Genomic DNA, 13,327 nt, shown 5'->3' on the forward strand with positions numbered 1-13,327 from the left:
TGGTGTTGAGTCTCTTTTTCCCAGGTTACTGTTCTGCCTACAGCTTTTTGCCACTCAGAGGATTTTCCTGGGTTTCACATCCTGGGATAGGAGGTATCTATGAGAGACAGATGTCAGTGCGTGGTGTTTTCAATCCATTGCATATAATTTACATATCTCTGCGCAGCTAGCATCAGCGAGACCGCATTACTAAGGTATTATGCTTGACTCCTGGCAGGAAGAATTGGAGCAGATAACACATCAGTGGTAATCCCTTGCCCTGCCCTGGAGGATACAGAAAATCTCTGGTGTGAGTTACTGCCTGTGGATGTTAGAGACTCACCTGCTGTCATTAATGTAGAGGCTGGATTTCCTTTTCCAATTGATTAGACAGCTCTACGTGTTCTCTCCTCTTTGCAGGAAGTAGGCCTCCTCCCTTCTACCCCACCCCAGTTCCTGATCTGAAGGGTGGGGCTGAGAGGGACAAGAGGGCCAGTGGGAGGGGGCCCACCTAGAATGCCAAACTATAAAAGTCCTTTAGGATAAACCAGTGGTACTGAGGCTGGACTGTTGATTAGTTGCAAAGTCCCTGATTAGAGGAAAGGGACGGAAGGAAACGGTGGCCTGCTCTGTACTTAGACAGGGCTTTCTCTTTCCTAAGGTGCTTTCATATTAGTTTTTACTTTTGATTCTCACAACAGTCCTGAAGGTAGTTTATCTCTGTTTTCAGAAACCAGATCTACAGAACAGAAAGGAAGGTGATGTTTAGCAGAGACGAGAAGGGAGATTGCTTTATGCTATATGGCCTGCAGTGCTGGTCAGGGAGCTCCACCATGGCTGGTATGCAATGGGCATTTGATACGTGTTTGTCCAATAAATGAACAGCAGGCACTCAACAAATCATCTTTGATTTGAAATAAAAGTTTTTCTGGATTTTGCTCCCAACTCACTCTGGTCTTCTTTACTCTCTGGCTGTTTCTTCTCTTCCCTAGTGGGTTGGCTCCTCTCCCTGGCCCTTGCACTTGTCCCAGGCCTGCGAGGGTCGAATACCACCCAGAGCTTGCTGCGTCGTGGTGGTGCAGAGGCATCTTGTGGTGACTCCTGGGAGCCAGCAGTGCCGTGGCAGGTTGGCAAATGCTTACTGCAAAATGCTTCTCCTTTGCTGCAGGTGGATATTGCTACTAGATCACAGCACTGTTCACTCTGCACCCAGACTGAGCCTGCCAAGCCTTCTCAGTACAGCACTTCAGGTGGCCACCCCCAATGGGCCACAGTGGCATTTGGGATGCCAAGGAGGCCCTGTCTTGGGTAAAGAGCATTAGGCCAAGGGTCAGAGGACCTATCTCTGAATCCTGGCCTCTCCATTTCTGCTTTGTGACCTTGGGATAATCCCTGGACATTTCAGAGCCTTGAACGTGCTGGCTCTTGAGGTCTCTTCAAGCCCTGAAATTTTAGGATTCTGTAGTTCCCTTGGTTGGCAAGAGGCTCTCATCTGGTGGCCTGGCCATAGAGGGGTAGGATTAACCTCCAGGGTCAGCGAGCTTGCAGAACTCAGGAAATGCCTCTCTGTGATCTGTATTTGGTCCAGAGACAGGTGGTGGAGCTAGAGGAGGGGAAGTTTGCTCATAGCCATTGGCTGGGGGAAGGGAGGCCTCACTCAGCTGCCGTTTTCCTAATAGAATGAAGGTCTTTGGACCCAAGTCCTCAGTGCATGTAGATCTCAGCAAAGAAGCAGGACCCTCCCAAGTCACTGCTCACTCTCTCTGTTGATGGGAGAAAAAGAGGGATTTCTTATTGCTGATTAAGGGGGTTTGCCAGGGGTCAGGGTTTATTTGCTCATTTTTCAGTAAACTTTATGAAGTGTCAATTCCTTGGGCAGGTTCTGCTCTTTGGACTTGCCGATGACCTCCAGGAAATCACTTCCTTTGAGACATTATTCCCCATGCTTTCTTGTTTACCAGGGGATCCAGAAGTATTTAAAGTGTTACTGAGTTAGTTCTGTTGTTGCCGCTGCCCTGTAAGGTGAGGGCCATGGAGCATCTCTCCCCATTGTACAGAAGGAGATACTGAGGCCCAGAGAGAGTTGCTCGCAAAACTTTGAGTCTGCTAGCAGCTGGGAGGGAGGTGCCTCTGCTTGTAAGCTCTCAAGGCTGCAAGTGAGCCGTAGGCAGTCTGTTTGTGTCTTTGTGAGGCGCCCGTGAGATTAGCCACTGAGCAGAGGTTTAATTTATGATGGCGCCTCAAATTCTTGTCCTGCTGCCTGCTAGAATCTGCTCCATCATTGGTGTTGCCAAGCTCCCAGGGGTGTCTTAAGTCTCCTAAGTAATCTATGTCTCAGCCATGTTTGAAGCAGCCTCATGCAGGGGAAGGGCCTCAAGGAGTGGCTCCACACTGAGACTCAGGCCAGGCTAAGGTTTGCCCAGGTGTGGATGGAACGTGTCGGTCTAACAGGGCTGTGGAGGGAAGTGGCCAGGGTGTGGGAATTATAGGCATCTGAGTCAACCTTACTCAAAATGCTCTCGTTTGGTCACTAATGATATAGCAGATGTAATAGTTTGGCAGTCATGACTCCTTTTGATGAAGATGGTTGAAATGAGGACCTAACTTGGGTGAGACACAGTATTTTAACAATATTAAAGCAGTATGAAGTAGTGTAAGCCTGATAGATATTCTAACATTTTTCATTAACTTCAATTTAATAGACATTATATTTTAATTTGTAATGTGCCTAGTTCTTCCAAGCAGTAACGCTGCCTTTCTTTAAACAAATGTTTCATATTTTGCACTTTTCACTAATTTGGAAAGGATTTGTTATTACTGATTAATGAGGTTTTACTAAGAATAGGATCAAAGCATCATACAATCTAAAGCTGGAAGGTTCCTTAGAGATTATCTCATATTCTTCATTTTAGAGATGAAAAAAGAAGAGTATTACACATATAGATGATCAGTGACTTATTTTACCTGAACAGCTCTGTCCTTTTCTATGAAAGGGCTATAGGGATGAATAAATGGACAGAAATGGAAAATGTTCTAACCTTCTGTTGAAGTATAACATACATATGCAAAAATGCAGCATTCGATGAATTTTTATATAGAAGTGAACACATCTGTGGGACCAGCATCCAGATTGAGAAACAGGACATTACCAACACCTCAGACTTCACCCCCATTCCCCTGTCGAGACATTGCTCAAGGGTAGCCACAAACTTATATCTAACAGCATAGATTAGGGTTTTTTTTTTTTTTCTTTTTTGATACGGAGTCTCACTCTGTCGCTCAGGCTGGAGTGCAGTAGCACTGTCTCAGCTCACTACAACCTCCACCTTCCGGGTTCAAGCAATTCTCCTGCCTCAGCCTCTGAGTAGCTGGGATTATAGGTGTGCGCTACCACACCTGGCTAATTTTTGTATTTTTGGTAGATACAGGGTTTTGCCATATTGGCCAGGTTGGTCTCAAACTCCTGACCTAAGGTTATCCACCCTCCTTAGCCTCCCAAAGTGTTGGGATTATAGGCATGAGCCACTGCACCCAGCCCATATATCAGGTTTTGAACTTTACATAAATAGGATCATACAGCATGTGTTCTTTTGTTTGGATTCTGTTACTCAACATAAAAAAAATGAGATTCATCCATGTTGCTGCAAGTGTCTGTAGTTCATTAGTGATCTCTCGCTAATGAGATATCTCACTGTGCTGTTGATTTCACTGACGACCAGTGAAGGTGAGCAGTAGGAATGACATTTTGAACATAGATGGAAGTTTGTGGCTCTTCCATTAAGTTAGCTACTCTGTGCCAGCCAATGAGGACACAGAAAGACTAAGACACATTTTAGGGATGATAAACATATAACTTGAGTGTAGTATCTATCAGTTTAGAATAGAAAAAAACCTGTTAGCCACTGGAGATTGGGGTTATCTCCTGTGTACTTTTGCACATCTTCCCCCTTCGTGGTTAGGATGGTGCTTGGTGTATAGGTGCTCATAAAACTAGTGGGAGGGTTAGTCCAAGGTTCAGCCAGGGAGAGATGATGGTAGAGTCCTTAGCCCATAAGGAGTTGGATTTGGGGCATGCACAGCCCTCACAAATGTGGCTCCAAGTCCAGGCAGCTGCTCCCTAACTACTGTGAGCATGGCCTCCCACTTGGGATGGCAGGGGCTACGAGTTGCTGGGGGCCAGATGTGGCTGCTGACCTGGTGTGCAGGGGCCAGGGCTGACTGACTTTCCTCTAGGGGCTTTGGTTGGCATCACTCTGGCCCAGGGGTTGGGGGGCAGAGGTGGAGCCTTACACCACACCTGCAGAGTCCCCATCTGGGGCAGTGTGCCTGTTTTCACGGACCACCCTCCTGGGCCCATCCCACTGGCTCTTTTGGGAGCTTTGAGTCTGATTCTGCAGCATCAGGTTATGGTCCTGTCCTCCTGGGAAGAGTGGGGTCAGTCCGGGTTGCAAGCTTTGTGGATGAAAGCTTGGCCTGGAGTCCAGGTGACGAGCAACAGCAAGAGGTACCCTCCATATCACTCATTCCGTGCCACAGAAGTCCAGGCCAGGGGAGACCACACCACCATTTAGCTCAGTGCCCGCAAGGCAGGAGTAGCACCAGTCATCCTTGGCAGAGAATCATTCGCTCTTTTCTCTACCATGGGAAAAATCCTCATCCCTCTACGCTGTGCCAGCTCTTTCCAGATGCTTCAAACCTATTTAGTTGCTAAGGTCTTCGTAAAATCTCCCCTCTAGCCCTCATTTTTTTGCCTCCTTCAATTCAAGACCAAGTGGGGAGCCAAAATTTGTGCATTCCCCTCATGTTCTGGGTGCTGCAGGGGCACTGGGTGAACAAGACCTGGGCTTGCCTGCAGCCGCAGCGTCAAGCATACAGGACAGAATGAATCCAGGACAGAATCTAAGAAGAGACTGCAAGGGGTAAGAAGAAAGTGTCACAAGCTGGGAGGTGCCAGAGCTGGGGGGCGGTGGGGAGCCAACTCACTTTCTCTTGGACCCCATCCCTACCATCCCCTCTGTTTCTGTCTGTGAATTATTGTTACTTGCTTGTGAAGCGCTGCATCCAATCTCTTTACCAATGGATGTCTCAAGAGCAGTTACAGGCATTGGGGAAGAATTGAGTTCTGGATGGAGAGAATTTGATAAATTTTAATTCTCTTCCCAGGCCAGGCCCTGTCTCTGGGAAGCTGAGGCCGCTCTCCACCCCCTCCCTTTTCTGTGTCTCCACCGTAACGTACTCGTTGAGTAAATGAATGAATCAGATGCAGCCCCTCAAGGGCCTCGCCTCCCTCCCAGCCAGTGTGGGCGTGCAGATGGATGAGCTCAGGTTTGGCCGTGACTCAGGAGGAAGGTAGTGGGGAAGTACAAGGTGGTGATCTCATGTGGCATTAAACAGAGCTGGGAACATGAAGTGTGTGTATGCTTATCTTTTCGTCATTTCTTTCCTTATTCCAGACCCCCTGGCAACAGTCTGCCAGGATGAGACTATGGAGCAGCCAGAGGAGAGAAAACTGGCTCCATTTTCGCCTGCCCATGAGTTCTCAGGGACCATTCCAGCTTCTGCATGTGGAGCATGGGAAGGGGCAGAGGCCCTCATTGCAGGGTCCACCTTCTCACTCTGTGAAATGCTCCATCTTCCTCCTTAGTCTGCAGAAGGCATCCACTCTGTTTCGGGTAGGTGTGGGCAGGTTGGCCTCATGGCTGGGGGAAAGGTCTGATTGGCTTTGGCATTCTCTGAGAGAGAGCAGAAGAAGTCCCTGCTCTAGAAGTCAGGGCAGAGAGAGGGAGTTCATGTGATCTGGTGGAAAGACCTTTGGCTTGGAAAGGAGAAGCTCTGATTTCTAGTTTTGGTTCGGATATTGGTTTGGTGTCCTGGGAAAAGTCCTTTATCCCCCAAATCTCAGCTTCTCCACTTGTCCAGTGGTGACTCGTGTACCTGCCCTCCCTACCGCTCATAGTGGCGATGAGAACCATGTGAGTTAAGGGTATGACAGCCTGGGAAAAGTGAAAAATGCTGATAAAAGTAATGTGATCCATTGTTAATAACCAACTCTGTGAACACTCAGCACCATAGGTATTAGTCCAGATGTGGGAATCGCAGCTAGAAAAGGCCTAGATCTACCCCAAAACCTAAAATGCAATAAAAAGTTAAAAAAAAAAAAAAAAAAAAGAAAAGGCCTAGATCTCAGTGTTGAGGGTCCTGCTTGGGCATCTGGGAAGGGGTTCCATGCCTGTGAGCTTGTTGGAGGACTGGGAACCATGCAAATGAGTTTGGAAGACTTATCAAGGAGGCAGTTTTGAATGACATTTGAAGGCAGGAAGAAGAACATATCAGGTGTCAGGGTGGGCAGGGTGACTTCCTAGAGCTGGGTGGAGGTGAAGGGTGCAGAGAAGCTTAGAGGTGTGTGCAGCTCCCTAAGTGGGACTCAAGCCATCCGCTTGAACCCAACCATGGGGCCCATTCTCTCTTCATTTTTGCCAGGCAGCACAGAGGAGGAAAGATCCCTGATTGAGGAGTCAGAAAGTCTTGGGATGGGGGCATCCTGAATCTCATTTCTGCTACTTTCTGGCTGCCGTGACCTTGAGCGAGTCCCTTTACCTCTCTCTGTTCCACGTCTTTCATCCGGGAATAATAATACCTGTCTCACTGGGCTGCTGTGAGGATTGAGTGAGGCAAACAGCCTGGAAATAGAAGGTGCTCAATAAATGTCACTTACATCTGAATTTCTCTCCCATCCATTTAGTTTATGGTGTTTGCAGGGAATATTCTGCGTTGGTCCCTGCCAGGGCTCAGTATTTTCCCTCTTCTTCCATGGAGACAGACTTTGCAGTTACTGCAGTTTCTTACCTGTAACCCAAACTCCTGAATTGGACCCACCGATCTGCGGCCAGCTTGCTCCAGATGGCATGTAGCATAGGATTCCACATGTAATATACGTCTGTGGGAAGAAACTTAGACTACAAAGACAACCCTTATAATAAAAAAAACTTTCAGAAGCAGATTTTTTTTTTATCTTCCTCCTTGTCATCAAAATTGCATTGTTGTAAACAAAATCCAATCTGGTGGATGTGTGTGGTATAGAGAAGAGATTACTGAGTCAGTTCTGTGTGGGGGTTGTGGTGGCGAAGCAGATGGCCATGATCATACATGTAGCTTCTCCTGGCCACAGAGCACCTTATCTGTAGGATAAGATGGCTGCAGAGATCAGGCCTCCCCAGCTGAACCACACTGCAGGAGTGTTCCGGATCATGATGGAATGTAGAGTGGAAGGACCTGCACAGCTGTGGCACCTGTGAGGCCGCTGGGTGAGGCTTCCAGGTCCACCGTCACCTCGTGATCTGCTGGGTAAGGACTCCTGGGTTAATGGTTTCTAAACCTGCTTCTGTTTCTAACGTTCTTTGACTCATAAAAGCAGCGCATCCGCATCTCCACTCGGATGACTAATAGACTTCCTAACATACTGAAAAGCACACTCCTGGTCTCCCCACGCCTGTGTTCTTTTGTAGATCAACCACGATTCTTCCTCCTCTCACCGCTTCTGTGGATATAGCCCTGATCCAGCAACCGTTCATCACCTTATGCTTGGATTATGGGAACAGTTTCCCAGCACACCTCCCTGCTGCTGCCCTGTCCCACTGCACATCCAGACCTCCTGACCTTTCTGTTTAAAGCAGCTGCCCCCACCCATCCCTCTTTTTCTACATCGCATATGAAATGTGATATATAGTATATGATTACATGATATATAGATGGTATATTCTTTTTTCTTTATTATCACCCCCATGTCCTCAAATCAGAATGCAAGCCATAGGAGGGCTTGTTTTTCCTCTTGGTTTTGTGCACTGCTGTAAACCAGTAACTAGATCACATAACTAATCCATAATCTATAGAAACTGTCTGCAAATTACTGCCTACTCTCTTCTCATGTTTTCCATGATGCCAGCCCCAACCTTGAGGGTCCCTGATAGCCCCTGCTGTCCCCTCCCTCACTCATCAGGCCCGCCTATCCTTCATGTATTGTTACTCATCCCTGTGTGTCCCTGTGGAAAGATCTGATAGATAATTGAGGGCTTGGTCTTATACTTCTAACCCCCTTTGCCCAGCATGGACGTAATAAAAAATACTCAGTAAATTCAGCATTCATTCATTTACTGCCGAATTTCTTAATGAACTGCTATTGACAGATGATGAAAATTCAATCCCAGAAATGTTCTGGATCTTTGAAAGGTGTGTCCTGTGGCCTGAAGAAGGGGCTGTGACCAGTTGGTTCTGCATTTGTAGGTAGGGGAGGTCCTTGTTTGTGGTGAATCTCTGGGAGTGTGGCAGTTTATCCAGTATGTCAGGTTCTCCCTCTGTCTGCATCTAGAGTGGCCGCAGTCCCCAGGGGATGAAGGATGCACCTATGTCTTTAAATTTCCATGGAGGGTCAAAGCTGTTCCTTGAGATTTTAAAATACGCTGCACGGTCCCCACAGTGTCAGGTAGTTAGTTCATGGGTTATGTACTGGTTGTGATAACTTAGGCTAAGCTGGATAATAAACGAAAGTGGGACAGAGCTGCAGGTTAAATATTGCTACGGGCATCTCCAGTGGCACAAATCACAGGGCAAATATCTCCCAGGCTTTTAATTTCTCCTCTTCCTCCCTGGCCCTCTGGTAGCAGCTTAGCAAAGCAGGATCCATCCGTCACCCTGCCCCTGCCCCCTCTCCAGCCTCAGCTCTCAGCGCACTGCTGGGGAGCGAGGGATGCAGACTGGTCCTGGTGCAGGTGCCCTCTGCCTCCCTGCCTCGCCCTGGAGGCAGCCCTGTGGAGCTGGCATGGCCAGGGTCATGCTGTTTTCAGTTGTGGACCAGTGCTTAGCTTTGCAGACCTGATTCTTTATCTCTAAAATGAAAGGGATTAATAACAGGTGGTTCTTAGTCTGGCGCGAGCAAGCATTTGAGTCACTCACCAGGGGAAGTTAAAAGCTGCTTGCTGAGTCCCACTCTAGCACATAGAATCAGGACTGCAGGGGTCTGGTCTGGAGTGTTTTCACTGACGTTCCCTGGCCCCTCACGGTGGGGCTCCCGAGGTTCACTCCTGGCTGAGAGCCACTCCTGTTACAAGTGAGGACTGAGGCGGGTGAAGGTGCGGGGTGGAAGGATGGGTGGCTTCGTTGACCCACTCTTGTACCAGATCCATCAGCACTGTCACTTAGCGAGGCTTTCTTCAGCTTTGAAGGCATGCTGGCTTTGTAATCAGCGTCAACCTGCAGGTGCTGATTGAGCCTGCGGGGAATACCAAGCTGTCTCAGGCACGTAGGCATGGAAAGGTAACTAACTGCACATGGCAGGTGAGTCTATTAAACGGAGAGGCTGGCCCCAACGCAGGGTGTTACCACCGCCGGGCCCTCCCACCACCCGAATTTGAAGGCGCTGTTAGCGGCTTCTCTCACCCCATGCCCAGGTTCTGCTGACTCTGCCTCTGCTTTCTCTCTGGATGCCACTTTCCCGGTTCAGGTGCTCATGGTGTCTCGCCAGAACGTTACTGTTCCTTCCTGATGAGCCTCCTCCAAGCTGTCCTTTGCTGTCCTGCAAAGTGGCCACTCCCACTGACCTAGCCGGCTGTGCCTGGCCTGTGGAGGATTCTTCCTGTGCCCGGGTGAGTGAGTTCAGTGGTTCCGTGTCTTCCAGAGGAAAGCCCAGAGTCTGTGTGGCTGAGCCCTGCCCGTGGCCCTCACGAGTGTTGTGGCCACCCGCTAGACTCTTCTTGTGCTTTCTTAATTCTGCCCTGTCCTTGCTATCCGCTGGGTCTCACCTATGCTATTTGCTCTCCCTGCAGTGCCCTTTCTCTTCCCTCTGCCAGGCAGACTCCACTTACCCACTGGGCCCAGCGCAGGTACTCCCACGAGTCACCTCCTCATCTATGCCCATTTTGGGTCTTGCCCTTTAATCAACTGCTATTGACAGATGATTAAAATTCAATCCCAGAAATGTTCTGGGTCTTTGAAACGTGTGTCCTACGGGCCCAAAGAAGGGGCTGTGACCAGATGGTGGTTCTGCACTCATGGGTAGGAGGTGGAAAGGTGTGGACAGTCCTTGTTTGCGGTGAATCTCTGGGAGTGTGGCAATTTCCTCACTCCTCGTCTATGAAGCAGACACCTCCTCATTTATGCCCATACTGGCATTCTAGCAGTTACCACATGCTTGTGCTGTTGAAGGAGTTTGTTTTTGTTTATTTTTTGTTTTTAGAGATGAGGGCCAGGCTGGAGTACAGTTGCACGGCCGTGGCTCACTGTAGCCTTGACTTCCTGGGCTTAAGTGATCCTCCCACCTCAGCCTTCCGAATACCTAGAACTACAGGTGCACACCACCATGCCTGGCTAATTTTTAAAATTTTGTAGAGCTGTCTTGCTATATTACCCCTGGTCTTGGCTTCCTGGTCTCAAATGATCCTTCTCCCTTGGCTTCGCAAATTGCTGGAATTACAGGTGTTAGCCACTGTGCCTGGCTCTGTCTTTTGTTTGAAGATGTCTCTTCCTCCTTTCTGTCTTCCTCCCTACCTCCTCCTCCTTAAGTTATAAGCGGCTTGAAAACAGGAACCAGTTACGTCTCAAGTTGAGTCCATATACCAAGTGAAGTGCCCGGCAGATCTCTGCCTGATAAGTGTTTGTTGAATGACTACAGCATGGTGGAAAGGATGTGGACCAGGAAGGCAAGCAGCTGGGATGTTTGTATTTGTTGTATTCTGACCTTGTTAGATGACCCTGAATAAATTCATTTATCCCCTAAAACATGGTTTTCCCTCATTTTTTTGTTTGTTTTTGAGACAGGATCTTACTCAGCCCAAGCTGGAGTGCAGTGGCTCTATCACTGCAACCTTGAACTGCTGAGTTCAAGCCATCGTCCTGCCTCAGCCTCCTGAGTATTTGGGGCTACAGACACATGCCACCATGCCTGGCTAGTTTGTTTTTTTTTGTACAGACAGAGTCTCACTATGCTTCCCAGGCTGATCTCAAACTCCTGCCTCTAGCAACCCTCCCGCCTCAGCCTTCCAAAGTGCTGGGGTTATAGGCATGAGCCACTGCATCTAGCCATTTCCCTCATTTGTAAGGAGTGTTTACACCTGGCGATTTCTAGATTTCCTTCCAGTTCTAACATTCTGTGATTCTGTGTGTTAGAAAATGAAGAGAGATTTGTGTGTTCATGTCCAGGAGCCCGTGTATTCTGCTGTGCCTGGGGACAGGGTCTTCTTGTAACAGGCCCAGCACACCTGACCTTTGGCTGTGGTTTTAATCAACATGACCAAGACCTGAGGGGCTCCTGACTTGGTAGAGTGAGAAGGCGCCTGGACCTTGAGCCCCCTGCCCTGCCTGTCCTCTTTCCTTCCTTATTTTCTGAGGAGGTGGCCAGGAGAACTGGTGAAGTGTTTGTCCTCAGCTCTGCGCCTTGTGTGATATGAAGTGTTGTAGACACACCTCTGAGCGCTGCTGGGTGAGGCAGGGGCATCATTTGGGGATGTGCTATCCTGTGGGACCTAGAAGCAGGGGCAGCATCTCTCCCAGGGTGAGACCCGGCAAGCAGGAGTGTGCAAGGCCTGAAACTGCCAGGCTGTGGCAGCCCCTGCGAGCTGCAGCGGCGCAGGCTGCCTTGCAGGAAGTGTGAGATAGAGATTTGTGGATGCCTGGGAGGTCAGAAGCACAGTCAGGGAAAGCCAGGCACCTTGAGCTTCCCATCTCTCTGGCTGCTTTTCCTTTGGTACTTGGTAGAATAACTTCGAAAGAGTCAGCCTCTCTGGCCATGCCTATGGGAGCCCAGAGCAAGAGCTGCACTTCCCAGCTGGTCTGGAGGCCTCTAGTTTTGAGCAGGCCCCAGGGTGGCAGGGGGAGTGCATCTCACCAGATTTCTCTCACTGTTGCAGTAACTACCTGGCCTTTCTGGTGTCTTGTTTCCAGGCCTCAATTTCTCCTTCTGTGCTACCCTGCCCCACTTCCGTGGCTGGGTGTGGGACCGGCATTGCACCACTGCAGTTGAGTTGCTTTATAAATAGAAAGATACTTAACACCGACCCTGGAATCAAACAGGGAGGTGGCTCTGGGCAGCAGGGTTTTAAAAATGAGCATTGATTTCTGGGAATCTGCACACTGCATGTTAAATAGACCCACGTTGGCTCCCAGGGCACTGTTCAGCCCTGCTGCTATGCCTTTCTCCTTCCCCGACCAAGCACTGCCCACCCAAGCTCTTAGAGGGTCTGAAGAGCCATGGGTATGAGCTTCATCCCAGCCTTCACCTCTGTGGGTGCTCCCTACCTGAAGTGCCTCTCACATGCTTCTATTCCTTGGCTTGCTCATCCATTTGTCACCTGCTGTGAGCTAGGGATGGTGCTAAGTTCTGGGATTGAAAGATGGACAACAATCACCCCAGTGCCCCTTCTCCTCTTGTCTCAGCATCAAGCCTTACAGAGCAGTGTGCAGACTAAGAGTCTGAATGGGGGAAGCCCAGCAATTGGAGAAGAGAAGGTCCAATTTTGCCTGGGCTGGGGAAGGAAGAGGCTTCACAGAGAAAGTGAGCAGCCAAGAGAGGGGCATGCGTTCTGCACAGAGAACAGAATGTGCGAAGGCATGAGGAACCACATGGCATATACCAGGCACCTCATGGCTGCTAGCTAAGTGAGGGCTGTGGATTGTAACATCCGTGTGCTTCCTGCCGCCTTCTGTAATCAAGGGTGTTCTGTCCACATCCCTTGATTGGTCAAGATATTTTGTCTCTTGGTCCAATCACAATTAAAAAGCTAGCTGAGGGCCGGGTGTGGTGGCTTACACCTGTAATCCCAGCACTTTGGGAGGCCAAGGTGGGCAGATCATGAGGTCAAGAGATCGAGACCATCCTGGTCACACATGGTGAAACCCCATCTCTACTAAAAATGCCAAAAAATTAGCTGGACATGGTGGTGCGCACCTGTAGTCCCAGCTACTTGGGAGGCTGAGGCAGGAGTAGCCAGCCTGGTGACAGAGCAAGACTCTGTCTCAAAAAAAAAAAAAAAAAGGTTAGCTGAAAGAAGACTAAATAGTTTGATAACTTCACTGCTGCTAAGACTTATTCCTTTTCCTTTGGTGGCTTGAACTCTATTGTGGGCCCTCATCACAGCGAAGAAGGTATTTGTTCAATGTTACGGAAAATCCCAAGAAATACTGAATGCAGCTCTCCCATCTTTACATCATCTCCCTCTATACTTGGCTGAGAATCATGCATCTTTCAGGCGCTCCTGAGTTGCTCAGTCTTTTCTTGATTACCCACCAGAGCCCCTCTTTAAACATTCCATGAAAATTGGGGCCATCAAAGTGTGTCAGCTGCGAGTGAAATGCACAGAAA

General features: G+C 48.9%; 1 protein-coding gene across 3 annotated transcripts in view; it reads left to right on the forward strand.

Moving 5' to 3' along the window:
* Positions 1-13,327, forward strand: part of TSPAN9 (tetraspanin 9) — a 205,024-nt gene that overhangs the window by 85,138 nt on the left and 106,559 nt on the right. The window contains exon 3 of one of the 3 annotated variants that reach the window (XM_078338463.1): positions 9,476-9,617. The exons of the other annotated variants lie outside the window; for them this stretch is intronic. The gene's annotated coding sequence lies outside the window, so the exon portion shown is untranslated. The remainder of the gene's footprint in view (positions 1-9,475; positions 9,618-13,327) is intronic. 3 annotated transcript variants of the gene reach the window in all.

The sequence above is a fragment of the Callithrix jacchus genome, chromosome 9 (assembly GCF_049354715.1).
Source record: "Callithrix jacchus isolate 240 chromosome 9, calJac240_pri, whole genome shotgun sequence".
NCBI classification, from domain to species: domain Eukaryota; kingdom Metazoa; phylum Chordata; class Mammalia; order Primates; family Cebidae; genus Callithrix; species Callithrix jacchus.